Raw genomic sequence first — 20,836 nt, forward strand, 5'->3', positions numbered from 1 at the left:
TAGTGATTAGAAAACCTAGAAAGATTGAGCTAAACCACAAATATTAAATCACAAAGAAATAAAATACACATAAAAATGAGAAGATTGAAAAAGTAATGAAAAGCCTTTGTGCTAAATCAAGTAGGAGACAATTAGATTTACAAAAGTATTATATCAGAATTTCAAAGAATGCCAGCCATTTCTTTTTAAACAAACAAGCAGACAAGCCGCAGGTGTTCTAACATGCCAAGGATCAGAGGTGAGGGGGCCACAACAACTGCCCCAAACAAAACCAGGAGTAACTGGGAATCCAGGGACACAGGAACCCCAGCCCAGCCAGGGACATGTTTTCCTTTCAGTCTGCAGCAGTACCCTGATCAGACTTTGGGTGCTGGCTCCACACCAAGAACCACAATACCCAGAGGAAGCCCGACTCCCAGGTGATCAAACATGCCCAGGATCTGAGATGCTCTGAAATGCCCAGGATCACAGGATCACAGGATCACAGAGGAAAATCGGCTCGCAGGAGATCGAACACAACCAGGATCTCAAGATCACAAGATCCTAGAATCATAGAATCACAGAGCTGGATTGTGAAGGGTTCTAACACAAACAGGACCACAGGAGGGACAGGCTGTAGTTAGAGATAGTAAGAGCAGGTAATGCTAGAGATAATCAGATGGCAGGAGGTAAGCAAAATAGCATTAGCAACAGAAACCAAGGCTACTTGGCATCTTCAGAACCCAGGTCTCTCACTACAGCAAGTTCTGAATACCCCATCAGACTGGAAAATCGAGATTAGGATTTGAAATTAAATCTCATGATGATCATAGAGACATTAAGAATGACATAAATAATGCCCTTAAAAATACAGTAAATACAGTAAAAGGTAGAAGCCTGTAAAGAGGAAGCAGAAAAATCCCTTAACAAATGATAGGAAAACACACCCCAACAGGTGAACGAATTGAACAATACCATCCAGGATCTAATGTAAATATAAACAATAAAGAAATCACAAAGTGAGACAACCTTGGTGATAGAAAACCTAAGAAAGAGATTAGCAATCATAGATGCAAGCATTACCAACAGAATACAAGAAATAGAAGAGAGAATCTAAGATGCAGAAGATACCATGCAAAATATTGACAAAAAAGTCAAAGAATATGCAAAATGCAAAAACAAACAAACAAACAAACAAAAAACAAAAAACTCCTAACCCAAAACATGCAGGAAATCCAGGACACAATGAGAATACCAAACCTAAGGATAATAGGCATAGAAGAAGGTAAAGATTCCAACTCAAAGGGCCAGTAAATATCTTCAACAAATTTATAGAAGAATATTTCACTAACCTTAAGAAAGAGATGCCCATGAACATACAAGAAGCCTACAGAACTACAAATACACTGGACAAGAAAAAAACTACTTTCATCATATAACAATCAAAACACCAAATGCATAAAACAAAGAAAGAATATTAAAACGGTAAGGGAAAAAGGTCAAGTAACAAATAAAGACAGACTGATCAGAATTACACCAAACTTCTCACCAGAAACTATGAAAGCCAGTAGATCCTGGGCCGATGTCATGCAGACCCCAAGAGAACACAAATGCCAGCTCAGGCTACTATATTGAGCAAAACTCTCAATTACCAAAGATGGAGGAACCAAAATATTCCATGACAAAACCAAATTTACACAATTATCTTCACACAAATCCAGGTCTATAAAGGATAATAGATGGAAAACTCCAACACAAAGAGGGAAAATACACATTAGAAAAAACAAGAAAATAATGTTCTTTCAACAAGCCCAAAAGAAGATAACCACAAAAACATAATTCTACCTATAACAAGCAAGATAATGGAAAGCAACAATCACTTTTCCTAAATATCTCAACATCAATGGACTCAATTCCCCAATAAAAAGTCAAACTAACTGATTGGATATGTAAAGACATAAGCCAGCGTAGAGGAAAAACACCTCAGTGACAAAGACAGACACTACCTCAAAGTAAAAGGCTGGAAAAAATTTTCCAAGGAAATGGTTCTAAGAAAAAAAGCTGCGATAGCCATTCTAATATCAAATAAAATCGATTTTCAACCTAAAGTTATAGAAAAAGAAAAGGAAGGACACATTATACTCATCAAAGGAAAAATGTACCAATGAACTTTCAATTCTGAAAATCTATACTTGAAATTGAGAGGAGCCCACATTCATAATAGAAACTTTACTAATGCCCAAAACACACATACCACCTCACACAGTAATTGGGAAGACTTCATACTCCACTCTCATTAATGGACAGATCATGTAAACAGAAAATAAAAAGAGACATAGTGAAACTAGCAAGTTATGAACCAAATGGATTTATCAAATATCTATAAAACATTTTATTTTAAAATAAAAGAATATAATTCCTTCTCTGCACCTCATGGTATCTTCTCCAAAATTAACCATATAATTGGTCACAAAACAGACCTCAACAGATACAAGAAGATTAAAATAATCCCTTGCATTCAGATCAGCACAGATTAAGACTGGTCTTCAATAACAACAAAAACAGAAAGCCCACATAAAAATGGAAGGTGAACAGGGCTCTATTCAATGATAACTTGTTCAAAGAAGAAATAAAGAAAAAAAAGACTTTTTAGAATTTAATGAAAATGAAGGCACAGCATGCCAAAACTTATGGGATACAGTAAAAGTAGTGCTAAAAGGAATAAGGAGATGGAAACAGCAAACAATAGCAGCTTTACAACACCCGAAAGCTCTAGGAAAAAATAAAAATAAAATAAGCACATACACCCACGAGGAGTAGACAGCAGGATATATTCAAACTCAGGGCTGAAATCAAGCAAATAGAAATAAAATGAAGTAGACAAACACTCAACAAAATCAGGAGCTGGTTTTTTTGTTTGTTTGTTTTGTTTTTGTTCTTTTTCTTTTAATCAAGATAAAAAATCCTTTTCCAGACTAACCTGAGGGCACAGAGACAGTATACAAATTAACAAAATCAGAAATGAAAAGGGAAACAATGCAACAGAAACGGACGAAAGTTAAAAAAAATCATATCCTACTACAAAACCCTATAATCAACAAAACTGGAAAATCTGGATGAAATGGATAATTTTCTATACAGATTCCAGGAACCAGAGTTAAATTAGTATCAGATAAACCATCTAAACAATCTCATAAAACCTTAAGAAATAGAAGCAGTCATTACAATTCTCAAAACCAAAAAAGCCCGGGACCAGATGGGTTTAGTGCAAAATTATATCAGACCTTCAAAGAAGACCTAAAACCAATACTCTTCAAACTATTTCTCAATGTAGAAACAGAGGAAGCACTAGCCAATATGTTCTATAAAGTCACAGTTACACTTATACCTAAACAACACAAAGAACATGCAAAAAAGAGAACTTTAGACAATTTCCTTTATGAATATTGATGCAAAAATTCTCAATAAAATTCCTGCAAACCAAATTTAAGAACACGTCAAAATGATTATTCATCATGATCAAGTAGGCTTCATCCTATGGATGCAGGGATGGTTCAATATATGTAAACTCATCAATGTATTCTATTATTTAAACAAACTCAAAGGGGAAAAGAAACACATGATCATCTCATTAGATACTGATAAAACATTTTAGAAAATTCAGCACCCCTTCCTCATAAAAATCTTGAATATATCAGGAATTCAAGTTCCATACTTAAACATAGTAAAAACAATTTACAGTGAACTAGTAGCCAACATCAAATTAAATGAAGAGAAACTTGAAGCCGTCCCATGAAAATCAGGGACTAGACAATGCTGCCCAGTCTTTCCCTACCTATTCAATATAGTACTAAAAGTCCTAGCCAGAGAAATTAGACAACAAAGGGAGATCAAAAGGATACAAGTTGAAAAGGAAGAGTTCAATATATCACTATTTGCAGATGACAATATTATACTTGAGGTACCTCAAAAATTCTACCAGAGCACTCTAAAGCTGAAAAACAACTTCAGTAAATGGCTGGATATAAAATTAACTGAACTGAAATCAGTTGTCTTCACCTACTCAATGGATAAACAGGCTGAGAAACAAATTAGGGAAAAATGCTTTTTACAATACTCACAAATAATATATTATATATGTCAATGTGACTCTAACTAAGCAAGTGAAAGATCTGTATGACAAAACGTTCAAGTCTCTGAAGAAAGAAATTGAAGAAGATCTAAGAAAATGGAAATATCTCCCATGCTCATGGATTGGCAGGATTAATAAAGTAAACCTGGAAATACTGGTGAACACAATCTACAGATTCAATCCAATTCCCATCAAAATTCCAACTCAATTCTTCTTAGAGTTAGAAAAAGAAATTTTCAAATTCATTTGGAATAAAAAAAAACCAGAATAGCAAAACGTATTCTCAACAATAAAAGAACTTCTGGGAGAAATTACCATCACTGACCTCAAACTGTATTATAAAGCAATAGTGATAAAAACTGTATGGTATTGCTACAAAGACAAGCAGGTAGATCAGTGGAATAGAGGTAAAGTCACAGAAATGAACCCATATACCCTATGGTCACTTGATCTTTGACAAAGGAGCTAAAACCATCCAGTGGGAAAAAGACAGCTTTTTAAAAATTGGTCCTGGTTCAACTGGAGGTCAGCATGTAAAAGAATTCAAATTGATCCATTCTTATTTCCCTGTACAAAGTTCAGGTAAAAGTGGATCAAGGACGTCTATATAAAAGCATATACACTGAAACAAGTAGAAGAGAAATTCAGGAAGTGCCTCGAACACATAGGCACTGGGGGAAGTTTCTGGAACAGAACACCAATGGCTTATGCTCTAAGATCAAGAATCAAACAACAGGTCTTCATAAAATTGGAAAGGTTCTATAAGGGAAAGGACATTGTTAATAGGAGAAAATGGCCACCAACAGATTGGGAACAGATCTTTACCAATCCTACATCAGATAGAGGGCTAATATTCACTATATACAAAGAACTCAATTAAGTTAGACTTGAGAGAATCAAATAACCCTATTAAAATAGGGGTACTGAGCTAAATGAAGAATTCTCAACTGAAGAATATTTAATAGTGGGAAGCACTTAAATGTTCAACATCCTTAGTAATCTGGGAAATACAAATCTATTTCAGGGCTTTTGTATGCCCCATTTGAGATCCTTATAATTTAGAGTTGTTGGCCTTTTGCTGGAGCATTCTCTCACCTACGTATCTACACACTCCTGACTTCTTTACAATCCTCTCTCCTATGGTTCTCACTGCCTGCTTATAGCTCATCTACCTTCTCCTTCTATCTCTACCTGCGTATCTGCATCTTTCCTGTATCTCAGTAAGCCAAGATGTCCCCTACCCCACACACAAATACAAACACTACTGTGCTGTTTATTATACAAAAATCTACATTCCAGTCTAAACTAATCAGTAGCAAGACAACTCTCATCAGTCTTTCAGGTTTGCCCCTTGACATTAAACATGGCCTTCATGAAAGAATCTTGGTTTTTTTTTAATATGATAATCTTAGAGAATCATCTTTTGCCCTGGTTAGGAATTACAAACATTTACAAACCAAAATCTGGTGATGGGCCATAGAAATGACAATACCAAAATCCTGCTAGCACTAAGCTGTGCTGTCACAGCAATTAACAACTGAAGTCAGAGGGACTCACCTTCATACAATATGAGTGAAGATTATCCCAGCAATCATCTCAACAAATTTAGGAGAAGCCTCTAATAAAATGCACTTTTATATCAAAAATCTCAGACTACAAAGGATGAAAGAAAACATAAGTCAAGAAATTAAATCTGCATAGGAGAAACCCATAGGAAACATCATCCCCAATGTTGAAAGAATTGAAGCTGTTCCATTGAAGTTATGAATGTGGTAGCTTATGCACTATTCCCAGTCCTTTTGAATAGCTTTCTTAAAATGCTACCTAAAATAATAGGACTAGAGAAAAAAAGTAAAAGTATATGAATGGGGAAAGAGAAAGTAAAAATATCCCCATATATGCAGGTGATTAAAAAATATACATTAGAGATCCTAACAGTTCATTAAAAGATTTCTAGAAACAATATTCAAATTCAGCAATATGACAAGCTCAGAGTCATCTTGAACAAATGAATAAATTGCTTAAATTCCAACAACAAACATAGTGAAATAAATCACGAACATATTCCCACCCATATTCATATCAAAATGAATAAATTGTCGAGAAATAAATCTACCCAAGAAAATTAAGAATCTGTACAGGGAAAAAACCGTGAGTAAAGATATAGATAATGATACTAGAAAATTGACATACATTCCAAAATTTGCATTGGTAGACATATTGTGAAAATGACCATTTTACCAAATGCTATTTACTTATCAAAATCTTATTTCATTCTTCACAGAATAGAAAACTACATCTTATAGTTCATATACAAGCAAAAAGAATAATACTGGAGAGCCTAGATCTTAAGCCATATTGCAGAACCAGAGTAATAAAAACAACATGGTAGTGGCACAAGACAAAAAAGAAAATTAAAGGCACAAATACAAGTACCACATAATTTTAAACACTTGATATGTGACGAAGATGCCAAAAGCATAACCTAAAGAAAAAATATTTTCAACAAATTGTTTCTGAAAATATTGGATGTGCTCATTCTGAAGAGTGGATTTAGACCTGTATCACATTACACAGAAAATGATAGCCACTCAATCAAAGATTTAATGTGAAACTGGAAACACTAAAATGGTTAGAAGAAAACATGAGCAGTCCCTACATCACATAAGAAAGGATTGAATAGAATTCTATCTGTACTAATACTAAAGAAAAATTTGATAAATACAAATTCTTAAAGCTGAATAGCATCTGCATAGCTAAAGAAAGAGTTAACTGGGTAAAGATGAATCCCAGAAAATGGAAGGAATTGAAGGAACCCTGAGAATTTTACCAGCCTTACACCCACCAACCTCGGGGCAAGGCTAGGTCAGGTTCCAGCCTTCCACCTCTGGTCAAGGCTAGGCCTAGTTCCATTCTCTAGCCACAGTTCTTGGGATGAGTAGGAACATTGCTGAAAAGCAGCAGAATGTATTGATTGATAGTGACCTGGCCCAGATAGAGGTAGAATGCATGTCATAATCTGTCCATGCTTGCTAATCAATAGATTCAAAGGTCAATATGCTTAAACAATAAGTTTGAAAGGTAAACTTGTTGATGTAACCTGTACCCCTAAAAAGTATAAAAACTACTTGTTATAGCCATTCGAGGTCTCTTGACACAAATGCCTGATTGAAGGTAGACCCCTATGTGCTGGAAAATAAACCTTTTGAATTTGCACTGAACTCGGTTCTGTGTCTCACTTGAGGGGGTCTCCTGGTAGGTAAAACTCACTTGGAGTCTTAAAGAATATTTCCAAGAATACACATGGCAGACTACCATATTACTACCTTGACTATGTGAGAGACTCAAATAACAAAGTATCAAAAATAGCAAATGACCCATTCAGAAAAGGGACTAAATCCTGACTACACAGTTATTAGACCAAAAGAAAAAAATAGGCTAAGATATATCTTTAAAATGTTCATCATTTATAACAATTAGGGAAAGGCAAATCAAAAGAATAGTGGTTGATATTTTATCTTATGCCAGTTAGAATGTCAAAGATCAACAATGTAATTGGCAAAAATTACCAAAGCATGGGGAAAAGAAGAAAATCATCATTCTGTATTGTTTGGACTAATAAGTTCATTCACTCTGATTGAATTCTCAAAAAGCGTAAATTAAGCCTACCATACAATTCAGCTATAGTACTTCTAGGCATATCCTGAAGTGCTCAAATCCTACTTCACAGATATTCAGCCATGTTCATTGCAACTGAATTCACTATAGCTGGTAAATTAGAACAATTTAAATGCTCTTAAATCTATGAAAAGATATTGAAAACATAATGAATATACACTATTGGATATTTCAGCTATGAAGAAAGTTAAGTCATAAACTTTGAAAATAAATAGATTTAATTAAGATAAGAACATATATATGATAACCCCATGGGTGCAGTCATGGCATTTAGACCTTGGCGATACAAAACAACTTTCAAATTTGATTTAAGACCAGCAAAGAAAATTATGCTTAGCCAACTACCCAGAAATAGTGAAGTCATGTGTCTTGGTGGAGAACATGCAACTATTATTTTACTAAACTCCCCAAAACTATACTTACTATTTTTTCTTTATTCCACACATAAGTTCATTCCTTACCCTTCATCAAAGGAAATTCTCATTGTTACAGATAAATAGTACACACACACACACACACACACACACACACACACACACACAATTTTATTTTATATTACATTATATTTCATATTTTGTAGACTTAAAAATCAGGTTGTAGGCCACTTAAGTATTCATATTTCAAGATTCTCTGATTAGAAAATTGATTTAGTGTATCTGAAATTGGAAGAATTAATCTGTGTACTAGCAACAGAGAAATAGGTCAGGAACACATTTTAAAATTGGTTTCTTCTACTCAGAAACAAGTAGCACACTATTTATATAGTATTACAATATCTGTACATCTAATTATTAATTTTACTTAATTTGAATTATTAAGTCTATTTGTGATTACATAATTGTTTTATAAGCAAATAATTACATTAGAATATGGGCTTCAATTTCTTACACTCTGGAGACTGCAATAGTTTTGATTCTGGAATACAAGTTTATTCATGTAATTTAGAATAATATTTGTTGGGCAATCATTATACCCTACAGAGAATGAAATTTAAAATGTTATAAACATAAAATTGCTATTAAGATCACTGCTAATATTAAAATGTTTATCAAGTATTGAGCACACATTTTAGTACACATTGTTTTAGGGATTTGTTATTTTTCTCTTTTCCACAGTTCATTTCAAGAAGTTTAAATTCTGAATGCTGACACTTGATATTTATTACTTGCTTATATTTTGAGTTTTTTTCTTTTTGATTTGCACTTAATTATACTTTATTTGATATGACCTTATATGATGTGATTCTGTCACTGGAATTCAATAGTAAGTAGCATAATGTAGTTAGAAATAATTATCTATTAATTATTAAATTCAACATTGCCATGTGCCAGTCATTATGTACATTTAGGGTTTACCACAAGACGATAATTTCATAATATGATACCTTTAATTTTCTATCATGTGTCACTTTTATTACTAACGCTTTGGAATCATTTAGTAATTCAGTTTTATATTGTTATATTTATTTAAATTTGATGTTTAAACCTAAAAATTATTCAGAATATAGAGTCAACCAGGAACTTTCTTTCTTTTTTTTTTTTTTTCTTTTTTTTGGCATTCCGTGGTAGAGCCTTCCCCCCAGCTCCTGGCAGATCTCTCCCCTTCTTTTTTTTTTTTTTTTTTATTAACTTGAGTATTTCTTATATACATTTCAAGTGTTATTCCCTTTCCCGGTTTCCGGGCAAACATCCCCCTCCCACCTCCCCTTCCTTATGGGTGTTCCCCTCCCAACCCTCCCCCCATTGCCGCCCTCCCCCCATAGTCTAGTTCACTGGGTGTTCAGTCTTAGCAGGACCCAGGGCTTCCCCTTCCAATGGTGCTCTTACTAGGATATTCATTGCTACCTATGGGGTCAGAGTCCAGGGTCAGTCCATGTATAGTCTTTAGGTAGTGACTTAGTCCCTGGAAGCTCTGGTTGCTTGACATTGTTGTACTTTTGGGGTCTCGAGCCCCTTCAAGCTCTTCCAGTTCTTTCTCTGATTCCTTCAACGGGGGACCTATTCTCAGTTCAGTGGTTTGCTGCTGGCATTCGCCTCTGTATTTGCTGTATTCTGGCTGTGTCTCTCAGGAGCGATCTACATCCGGCTCCTGTCGGTCTGCACTTCTTTGCTTCATCCATCTTGTCTAATTGGGTGACTGTATATGTATGGGCCACATGTGGGGCAGGCTCTGAATGGGTGTTCCTTCAGTCTCTGTTTTAATCTTTGCCTCTCCCTTCCCTGCCAAGGGTATTCTTTTTCCTCATTTAAAGAAGGAGTGAAGCATTCACATTTTGATCATCCGTCTTGAGTTTCGTTTGTTCTAGGGATCTAGGGTAATTCAAGCATTTGGGCTAATAGCCACTTATCAATGAGTGCATACCATGTATGTCTTTCTGTGATTGGGTTAGCTCACTCAGGATGATATTTTCCAGTTCCAACCATTTGCCTACGAATTTCATAAACTCGTTGTTTTTGATAGCTGAGTAATATTCCATTGTGTAGATGTACCACATTTTCTGTATCCATTCCTCTGTTGAAGGGCATCTGGGTTCTTTCCAGTTTCTGGCTATTATAAATAAGGCTGCAATGAACATAGTGGAGTACATGTCTCTTTTATATGTTGAGGCATCTTTTGGGTATATGCCCAAGAGAGGTATAGCTGGATCCTCAGGCAGTTCAATGTCCAATTTTCTGAGGAACCTCCAGACTGATTTCCAGAATGGTTTTACCAGTCTGCAATCCCACCAACAATGGAGGAGTGTTCCTCTTTCTCCACATCCTCGCCAGCATCTGCTGTCACCTGAGTTTTTGATCTTAGCCATTCTCACTGGTGTGAGGTGAAATCTCAGGGTTGTTTTGATTTGCATTTCCCTTATGACTAAAGATGTTGAACATTTCTTTAGGTGTTTCTCAGCCATTCGGCATTCCTCAGCTGTGAATTATTTGTTTAGCTCTGAACCCAATTTTTAATAGGGTTATTTGTTTCCCTGCGGTCTAACTTCTTGAGTTCTTTGTATATTTTGGATATAAGGCCTCTATCTGTTGTAGGATTGGTAAAGATCTTTTCCCAATCTGTTGGTTGCCGTTTTGTCCTAACCACAGTGTCCTTTGCCTTACAGAAGCTTTGCAGTTTTATGAGATCCCATTTGTCGATTCTTGATCTTAGACCATAAGCCACTGGTGTTTTGTTCAGGAAATTTTTTCCAGTGCCCATATGTTCCAGGTGCTTCCCTAGTTTTTCTTCTATTAGTTTGAGAATGTCTGGTTTGATGTGGAGGACCTTGATCCACTTGGACTTAAGCTTTGTACAGGGTGATAAGGATGGATCGATCTGCATTCTTCTACATGTTGCCCTCCAGTTGAACCAGCACCATTTGCTGAAAATGCTATCTTTTTTCCATTGGATGGTTTTGGCTCCTTTGTCAAAAATCAAGTGACCATAGATGTGTGGGTTCATTTCTGGGTCTTCAATTCTATTCCATTGGTCTATCTGTCTGTCTCTGTACCAATACCATGCACTTTTTATCACTATTGCTCTGTAATACTGCTTGAGTTCAGGGATAGTGATTACCCCTGAATTCCTTTTATTGTTGAGGATAGCTTTAGCTATCCTGGGTTTTTTGTTATTCCAGATGAATTTGCAAATTTTTCTGTCTAACTCTTTGAAGAATTGGATTGGTATTTTGATGGGGATTGCATTGAATCTGTAGATTGCTTTTGGTAAAATGGCCATTTTTACTATATTAATCCTGCCAATCCATGAGCATGGGAGATCTTTCCATCTTCTGAGGTCTTCTTCAATTTCTTTCCTCAGTGTCTTGAAGTTCTTATTGTACAGGTCTTTTACTTGCTTGGTTAAAGTCACACCGAGGTACTTTATATTATTTGGGTCTATTATGAAGGGTGTCGTTTCCCTAATTTCTTTCTCGGCTTGTTTCTCCTTTGTATAGAGGAAGGCAACTGATTTATTTGAGTTAATTTTATACCCAGCCACTTTGCTGAAGTTGTTTATCAGCTTTAGTAGTTCTCTGGTGGAACTTTTGGGATCACTTAAATATACTATCATGTCATCTGCAAATAGTGATATTTTGACCTCTTCTTTTCCGATCGGTATCCCCTTGATCTCCTTTTGTTGTCTGATTGCTCTGGCTAGAACTTCAAGAACTATATTGAATAAGTAGGGAGAGAGTGGGCAGCCTTGTCTAGTCCCTGATTTTAGTGGGATTGCTTCAAGTTTCTCTCCATTTAGTTTAATGTTAGCAACTGGTTTGCTGTATATGGCTTTTACTATGTTTAGGAATGGGCCTTGAATTCCTATTCTTTCCAGGACTTTTATCATGAAGGGGTGTTGAATTTTGTCAAATGCTTTCTCAGCATCTAATGAAATGATCATGTGGTTCTGTTCTTTCAGTTTGTTTATATAATGGATCACGTTGATGGTTTTCCGTATATTAAACCATCCCTGCATGCCTGGGATGAAGCCTACTTGATCATGGTGGATGATTGTTTTGATGTGCTATTGAATTCGGTTTGCCAAAATTTTATTGAGTATTTTTGCGTCGATATTAATAAGGGAAATTGGTCTGAAGTTCTCTTTCTTTGTTGTGTCTTTGTGTGGTTTAGGTATAAGAGTAATTGTGGCTTCGTAGAAGGAATTCGGTAGGGCTCCATCTGTTTCAATTTTGTGGAATAGTTTGGATAATATTGGTATGAGGTCTTCTATGAAGGTCTGATAGAATTCTGCACTAAACCCGTCTGGACCTGGGCTCTTTTTGGTTGGGAGACCTTTAATGACTGCTTCTATTTCCTTAGGAGTTTTGGGGTTGTTTAACTGGTTTATCTGTTCCTGATTTAACTTCGATACCTGTTATCTGTCTAGGAAATTGTCCATTTCCTGAAGATTTTCAAGTTTTGTTGAATATAGGTTTTTATAGTAAGATCTGATGATTTTTTGAATTTCCTCTGAATGTGTAGTTATGTTTCCCTTTTCATTTCTGATTTTGTTAATTTGGACGCACTCTCTGTGTCCTCTCGTTAGTGTGGCTAAGGGTTTATCTATCTTGTTGATTTTCTCAAAGAACCAACTTTTGGTTATGTTGATTCTTTCTATGGTCCGTTTTGTTTCTACTTGGTTGATTTCAGCCCTGAGTTTGATTATTTCCTGCCTTCTACTCCTCCTGGGTGCATTTGCTCCTTTTTGTTCTAGAGCTTTTAGGTGTGTTGTCAAGCTGCTGACATATGCTCTTTCCTGTTTCTTTCTGCAGGCACTCAGCGCTATGAGTTTCCAATTAGCACACCTTTCATTGTGTCCCATAAGTTTGGGTATGTTGTACCTTCATTTTCATTAAATTCTAAAAAGTTTTTAATTTCTTTCTTTATTTCTTCCTTGTCCAGGTTATCATTGAGTAGAGCATTGTTCAATTTCCACGTATATGTGGGCATTCTTCCCTTATTGTTATTGAACCCAGTTTTAGGCCGTGGTGGTCCGATAACACGCATGGGATTATTTCTATCTTTCTGTACCTGTTGAGGCCCGTTTTTTGACCAATTATATGGTCAATTTTGGAGAAAGTACCTTGAGGAGCTGAGAAGAAGGTATATCCTTTTGCTTTAGGATAGTATGTTCTATAAATATCCGTTAAGTCCATTTATATCATGACTTCTCTTAGTCTGTCGACATCACTTTTTAATTTCTGTTTCCATGATCTGTCCATTGATGAGAGTGGGGTGTTGAAATCTCCCACTATTATTGTGTGAGGTGCAATGTGTGTTTTGAGCTTTAGTAAGGTTTCTTTTACGTATGTAGGTGCCCTTGTATTTGGGGCATAGATATTTAGGATTGAGAGTTCATCTTGGTGGATTTTTCCTTTGATGAATATGAAGTGTCCTTCCTTATCTTTTTTGGTGACTTTTAGATGGAAATTGATTTTATTTGATATTAGAATGGCTACTCCAGATTGCTTCTTCTGACCATTTGCTTGGAAAGTTGTTTTCCAGCCTTTCACTCTGAGGTAGTGTCTGTCTTTGTCTCTGAGGTGTGTTTCCTGTAGGCAGCAGATTGCAGGGTCTTCGTTGCGTATCCAGTTTGTTAATCTATGTCTTTTTATTGGGGAGTTGAGGCCATTGATATTGAGAGATATTAAGGAATAGTGAATATTGCTTCCCGTTATATTCATATTTGGATGTGAGGTTATGTTTGTGTGCTTTCATTCTCTTTGTTTTGTTGCCAAGACGATTAGTTTCTTGCTTCTTCTAGGGTATAGCTTGCCTCCTTATGTTGGGCTTTACCATTTATTATCCTTTGTAGTGCTGGATTTGTAGAAAGATATTGTGTACATTTGGTTTTTTCATGGTATATCTTGGCTTCTCCATCTATGTTAATTGAGAGTTTTGCTGGATACAGTAACCTGGGCTGGCATTTGTGTTCTCTTAGGGTCTGTATGACATCAGTCCAGGATCTTCTGGCCTTCATAGTTTCTGGCGAGAAGTCTGGTGTGATTCTGATAGGTCTGCCTTTATATGTTACTTGACCTTTTTCCCTTACTGCTTTTAATATTCTTTCTTTATTTTGTGCGTTAGGTGTTTTGACAATTATGTGACGGTAGGTGTTTCTTTTCTGGTCCAATCTATTTGGAGTTCTGTAGGCTTCTTGTATGTCTATGGGTATCTCTTTTTTTAGGTTAGGGAAGTTTTCTTCTATGATTTTGTTGAAGATATTTACTGGTCCTTTGAGCTGGGAGTCTTCACTCTCTTCTATACCTACTATCCTTAGGTTTGATCTTCTCATTGAGTCCTGGATTTCCTGTATGTTTTGGACCAGTAGATTTTTCCGCTTTACATTATCTTTGACAGTTGAGTCGATGATTTCTATGGAATCTTCTGCTCCTGAGATTCTCTTCCATCTCTTGTATTCTGTTGGTGAAGCTCGTATCTACAGCTCCTTGTCTCTTCTTTTGGTTTTCTATATCCAGGGTTGTTTCCATGTGTTCTTTCTTGATTGCTTCTATTTCCATTTTTAATTCCTTCAACTGTTTGATTGTGTTTTCCTGGAATTCTTTCAGGGATTTTTGTGACTCCTCTCTATGGGCTTCTACTTGTTTATTTATGATTTCCTGGAATTATTTCAGGGATTTTTGTGACTCCTCTCTATGGGCTTCTACTTGTTTATTTATGATTTCCTGGAATTCTTTCAGGGAGTTTTGTGATTCCTCTCTGTAGGCTTCTACTTGTTCTCTAAGGGAGTTCTTCACGTCTTTCCAGAAGTCCTCCAGCATCATGATCAAAAATGATTTTGAAACTAGATCTTGCTTTTCTGGTGTGTTTGGATATTCCATGTTTGTTTTGATGGGAGAATTGGGCTCCGATGGTGCCCTGTAGTCTTGGTTTCTGTTGCTTGGGTTCCTGTGCTTGCCTCTCGCCATCAGATTATCTCTAGTGTTACTTTGTTCTGCTATTTCTGACAGTGGCTAGACTGTCCTATAAGCCTGTGTGTCAGGAGTGCTGTAGACCTGTTTTCCTCTCTTTCAGTCAGTTATGGGGACAGAGTGTTCTGCTCTCGGGTATGTAGTTTTTCCTCTCTACAGGTCTTCAGCTGTTCCTGTGGGCCTGTGTCTTGAGTTCACCAGGCAGGTCTCTTGCAGCAGAAAAGTTGGTCTTACCTGTGGTCCTGAGGCTCAAGTTCGCTCGCGGGGTGCTGCCCTCGGGCTCTCTCTGGCAGCAGCAACCAGGAAAATATGCGCCGCCCCTTCCGGGAGCTTCAGTGCACCAGGGTTCCAGATGGCCTTTGGTGTTTTCCTCTGGCGTCCGAGATGTATGTGCAGAGAGCAGTCTCTTCTGGTTTCCCAGGCTTGTCTGCCTCTCTGAAGGTTTAGCTCTCCCTCCCATGGGATTTGGGTGCAGAGAACTGTTTATCAGGTCTGTTTCCTTCAGGTTCCGTCAGTGTCTCAGGCAGGGGTCCTGCCGCTCCTGGGCCCTCCCCCACGGGAGCCCAGAGGCCTTATACAGTTTCCTCTTGGGCCAGGGATGTGGGCAGGGGTGGGCAGTGTCGGTGGTCTCTTCTGCTCTGCAGCCTCAGGAGTGCCCACCTGACCAGGCGGTTGGGTCTCTCTCTCTCAAGGGGTCTGGGAGCAGAGAGCTGCTGCAGGCCGGGATCCGCGGGTTTGGGACTTCTGGTAAACACAGAACGTGCCCGGTCCTAGAGGAATTTTGCTTCTGTGTGTCCCAAGCTCATCAGGCAGCTTTCTTGCAGCAGAAAAGTTGGTCTTACCTGTGGTCCTGAGGCTCAAGTTCGCTCGTGGGGTGCTGCCCATGGGCTCTCTGCAGCGGCAGCAACCAGGAAGACCTGTGCCGCCCCTTCCGGGAGCTTCAGTGCACCAGGGTTCCAGATGGCCTTTGGCTTTTTCCTCTGGCGTCCGAGATGTGTGTGCAGAGAGCAGTCTTTTCTGGTTTCCCAGGCTTGTCTGCCTCTCTGAAGGTTTAGCTCTCCCTCCCACGGGATTTGGGTACAGAGAACTAACCAGGAACTTTCTTAATAGAGTCCTATTTATCCAGAAATATGGACAAACAATTGTCAAGTAGAACCTCATATGTCTCATAAAGAAGCTGCCAATGAAATGAAGAGGCAACTTACAGAATGGAGAAATAATATTTGACAGCTATACCTCTGACAGAGGTATAGTATGTGGACTAATACATAAAAAACTGAACTCCAAGAAAACAACTTTACTAAGAACTAGGCTACAGAACTGAAAAGAGTGCTTGTAAGAAGAGACCCATGTAAATGAAAAATATTTTTTAATGTTTTCATCTTTCTTAGACTAAGGACAATGCAATTTAAACCGTCAACATGGCTTAAATTAATAAAACAAAAGACAACTAAAGTTGTGGAGTATGAGGAGCAAGGGAGGTCATAACATACTGTAGGTGCCATAGGTATCATAGTTTAGGTATCATAGAAACCAATGTGAATCTCTTCCTTAGTTTTCATAGATAGAGCAGTAGAAAAATTTGAGAACTTGTGCAGATCAAAAACACTTCACTATGAGAACTAGCCTTTTGTTATCAAATAAAGGGCAGAAAATTAAATTTTGCTGGCTCCTAAAGACTGATGGAGTTGCAGAAATATAAAAACTTATCCTTGCCTTCTGGATTCCTAACTAACCTGGAGGTAACAAGTCAGAGACAATGGAAATGAGATAGATTCCAGACTGATAACCAACAGGAATGGAGATTTTTTTTTGTATAGGGTAAATAATAAACTGATGAGAGAAACTTCAACTAATTCTGAGCAAGAAGTCTCTGAAGCTTGGTTGAATAAATATTTTAGCTCTGAACATTTGGTATTGGTGTTTTCTTTCCTGGGGAAGACTATTACTTTCACTCCATAATGCCAGTTGTTCTTTGTTTAAGTCTCAGACATTGTGGGCTCTCCCATATCCATCCGTCTTAGCTTGGCCCTTCTTATCTTATTTCTTCAGCTCACATGATGTAGTCAGGTTAGTGAGACTTTCTACATGAGGTTGTATTTTATTTATTCAACTACATTTCTGAAAAAAATGATTTAGATGATAAAAGGCAAGTTAACAATTATTCTGAAAGGAGTTTGTATACACTATATTCACTAGGGCTTACAGTACTTAAATGAACTGTACTTGCTCTCTGAGGCACCATGTAAGAAATAAAAGTATCTAAATCCTTGAAAAATAAATCACTCATTTATTAAGTTATGTATTATTTAAAATTGTAGTGGGCATGATTTTACATTACACATTCCAAATAAAACATCTTTTAAAAGTGGGTAAATCTTGTGTATTACATAATTTTAAAATGCTTTTGTAAATTTGTCACAATTAGTACAGGATACTTTTATGATTTACATTTAAACATTTTTATGTTTGTTACCATAATTTGTCATAAACTTTTGGGACTTCCAGATTCAATTGATTAATTATTCTTCTACTTTTGATTTTATATTTTGAGTTTAATATATTTAAGTCTAAGTCACTCAAGTGGAGTTTCTAATTACTAATATATTATATATTAATATTACATATGAATATATTTAATATGTAATGATATGATTTATTGCTACTGTAATAAATTTACTTATACTTCTTCATGTAAGAAATTCTTTGAGCAAAATATACTCTTATTCTTACAAATATTCTCTATCTTGAAGTTTTACTGATTGAAATGCAAATTTTTAAAAATCTTAATATTTTTGTATTTTATGTGTGTGGATGTTTTACCTGCCTGTACATGCAGAGGATGACATTGGAGTCCCTCAGACTAGCATGTAGAGATTTGTGAGGCCCAAGTGTGTGGTGAAACTTGAGCTCAGGTCCTCTGAAAGATTAGTCAGGGCTCTTCAACTCGCCAATATTTCTTCAGGCCTGAAATGCAAATTTTCATCCAGTTTGTAATTTTTTAAATATCTGATCCTCATTGTGAGTAATTAATGTTAAATTTCTTATATGCATAGGTAATTTTTTCACACAATCATCGGGTTGTCTATGATATACATTTGTTAGATAATAGCTAGTTTTCTTCTTTATTTACATTAATTGGTTTATTCACATCAATTACAGTATAATAGTGCTTGGCCTTTTTGTAATTCTGATAAGTATGATGATGAGAAAAAGGAGAAGAAGAATTATGACTAATGCTTCATTTACTGATTGCCCACCTAATTAATGTTAGGGGACTTAAGAAAAATTTTAATTTTATAGTAAGTATGTAAAGATTATTATGTAATGTATAATCACACATTTTGGCTTATACTTAAAATATTTTAATTTTAATTTTACCCTTTTTATTTTATATACTATAGATATTATATTGATTAGAAAGTTAATGTCTGCTTTTGTATGGGCTGATTAAAAACATACCAAGTCTTTTTAATCTGGACCCATCCACATGTGTGTGTGTGTGTGTGTGTGTGTGTGCTTATTCATAGGTATATACACCACTTTTAAGAAACATTTTATTTTGTTTATCACTGGTTTATAAAACTTTCTGTATAACTGAATGAGCTTACATTTCTGACGTACCTGTTTCTGCCTCTCAAGATAATACATGAGTATTGGGGCTCTTAAGAAAGATTAGTAGTACGAGCACTGACTTATCTTCCAGATGATCCATGTTCAGTCCCCAGCACGGACGTGGTAGCTCACAACTGTCTCTAACTTTTCTTCCAAAGAAACTGACACCTTCACATAGACAAAAATGCAGGAAAATCACCAATGCACATAAAATAGAAATAAATGAATTACAAAAAATATATGAGTGTCACCTGGAAAACTATGTCACACAACATTTTCAATACCAACTGTTTATATTAAATCGACTCTTTACGTTTTTCTTTTATACTTTGAAATTTTACCTCATATAGACTTTTGAATATTGTATGTTGTCTTTATCTGAAGCAATATAATATTTTATAAAATATTTGATGTATTTTGGTGATTTTTTTACATATACATTATGTATATTTTTACTTTTGCCTTGCTTGTTCATTTCAAGCCTATCTGCTAGAAACTTAATATTTCTTAGGATTTTTCAGAAAAATCAGCTTTATGTTTAATTAAGACACAGATAAACACCATATATCTCACTGATTACTCTTCTTATGCAGCTCAATCTTGTTCCTGTAATTGCCCCTTATTTACAAACCCCCTCCCTTTTCCCACTTTTTTATCTGTGATGCTCAAATCTAATTTAAATCACTTGAATGCAGTATTTAAATTTATTCCATAATAAAATGGAATAAATAACAAGATGTATTTTACTATGAACCGTAGTTTCGGGTTTATTAAGAACTTTATATATTTGATTATCACCAGAGATGGCTCTAAAAAGCCTATGATATGTTCATTTCATTTTTACTACATTTTAGATCCAGCAATTCTTTAGCCTTCATTTCTGTGGATACCTGTTTTCTCATAAGATTACTATGTGAATATTCACCCTATTAGTCTATTAGTTGTAGCCTTCTATTCTACATATAAAGGATTCTTTAAATTCAATTTTCATGTGAAACATAGCACAATGTGGCATAATTAACAAAGTGAATTTATGTTATCTAGTTCCTAATTCTAGTAAAATCAACAAACACACACACACACACACACACACACACACACACACAATGAGTTGGGGATGAATCCTCTAAGATCCCAGTTGTTATGAGCCCCTGCCTCTGGTTCTGTCCTTGTTTATTGCTTTCTGGTTACTTTTAGTCAGTTACCTGCTGACATATAGGCTCTATAGTGTAAACTGTAATTTCCAAGAACACTGATAAGGATATTAAGCTTAAATATACTCTGCACTAAGGATCCCATGTATTTTTGGGTTGTAAAGAAGTTAGTGCATCATGGTGGTATTTATGAATAACCTGAATCGCTTGGAATTAAACTTGGCAGTAACTCAATATGTACTCATAAGGAGTGGCTAACCATCTGTCCGTGCATCTGGATGAGGGTAAGGAGTTCATAACATTGGAAAAACAAATTTAAAGCAACGGGTGATCACTGATGACACTCAATGAAAGATTTTATTAAAATGTGATATTTTTAAATGTGTAAGTTCTTGTTTCATGAGAAAACTATCTTCAGTTCCCCTAACGTCAATCACTAGTTCCAGTAGTAATTGAGATTATCACTAATATGATAAAATATTTTCCTGTGTTTATATTTACAAGAGTAAAATGGACACTTTAATGTTTTACGTTCTGACAGTTTCACAAGTATTGATTGACAAGAAATTCATCATAGGAACACTCAAACAATATTTGAAGACCACATACAGAAGATGCTATGCTGAATAGAAGAGTGGGTTTAGTAAAGTAATTGACAAAATTAAAGCAAAAGTCATTAATTTCCTCAAATACCAAAATGTAGATAATAATTTCTCATGGAAGCAGTTGATGAAGTTATTCTGGAATTATCTTGTACCCAGTTTCATAAGTGCTCATTTTAAGAAAAAAATGCTAATCTTAGGGAATGATATAGGAAATTCATTGATTCATTGTCTCAGCAGAGTTGCTCTTGCAGCAGCCTGGAATCACATC

Source organism: Rattus norvegicus, chromosome 9 (genome assembly GCF_021556685.1).
Source record: "Rattus norvegicus strain SHRSP/BbbUtx chromosome 9, alternate assembly SHRSP_T2T, whole genome shotgun sequence".
Classification (NCBI taxonomy): Eukaryota; Metazoa; Chordata; class Mammalia; order Rodentia; family Muridae; genus Rattus; species Rattus norvegicus.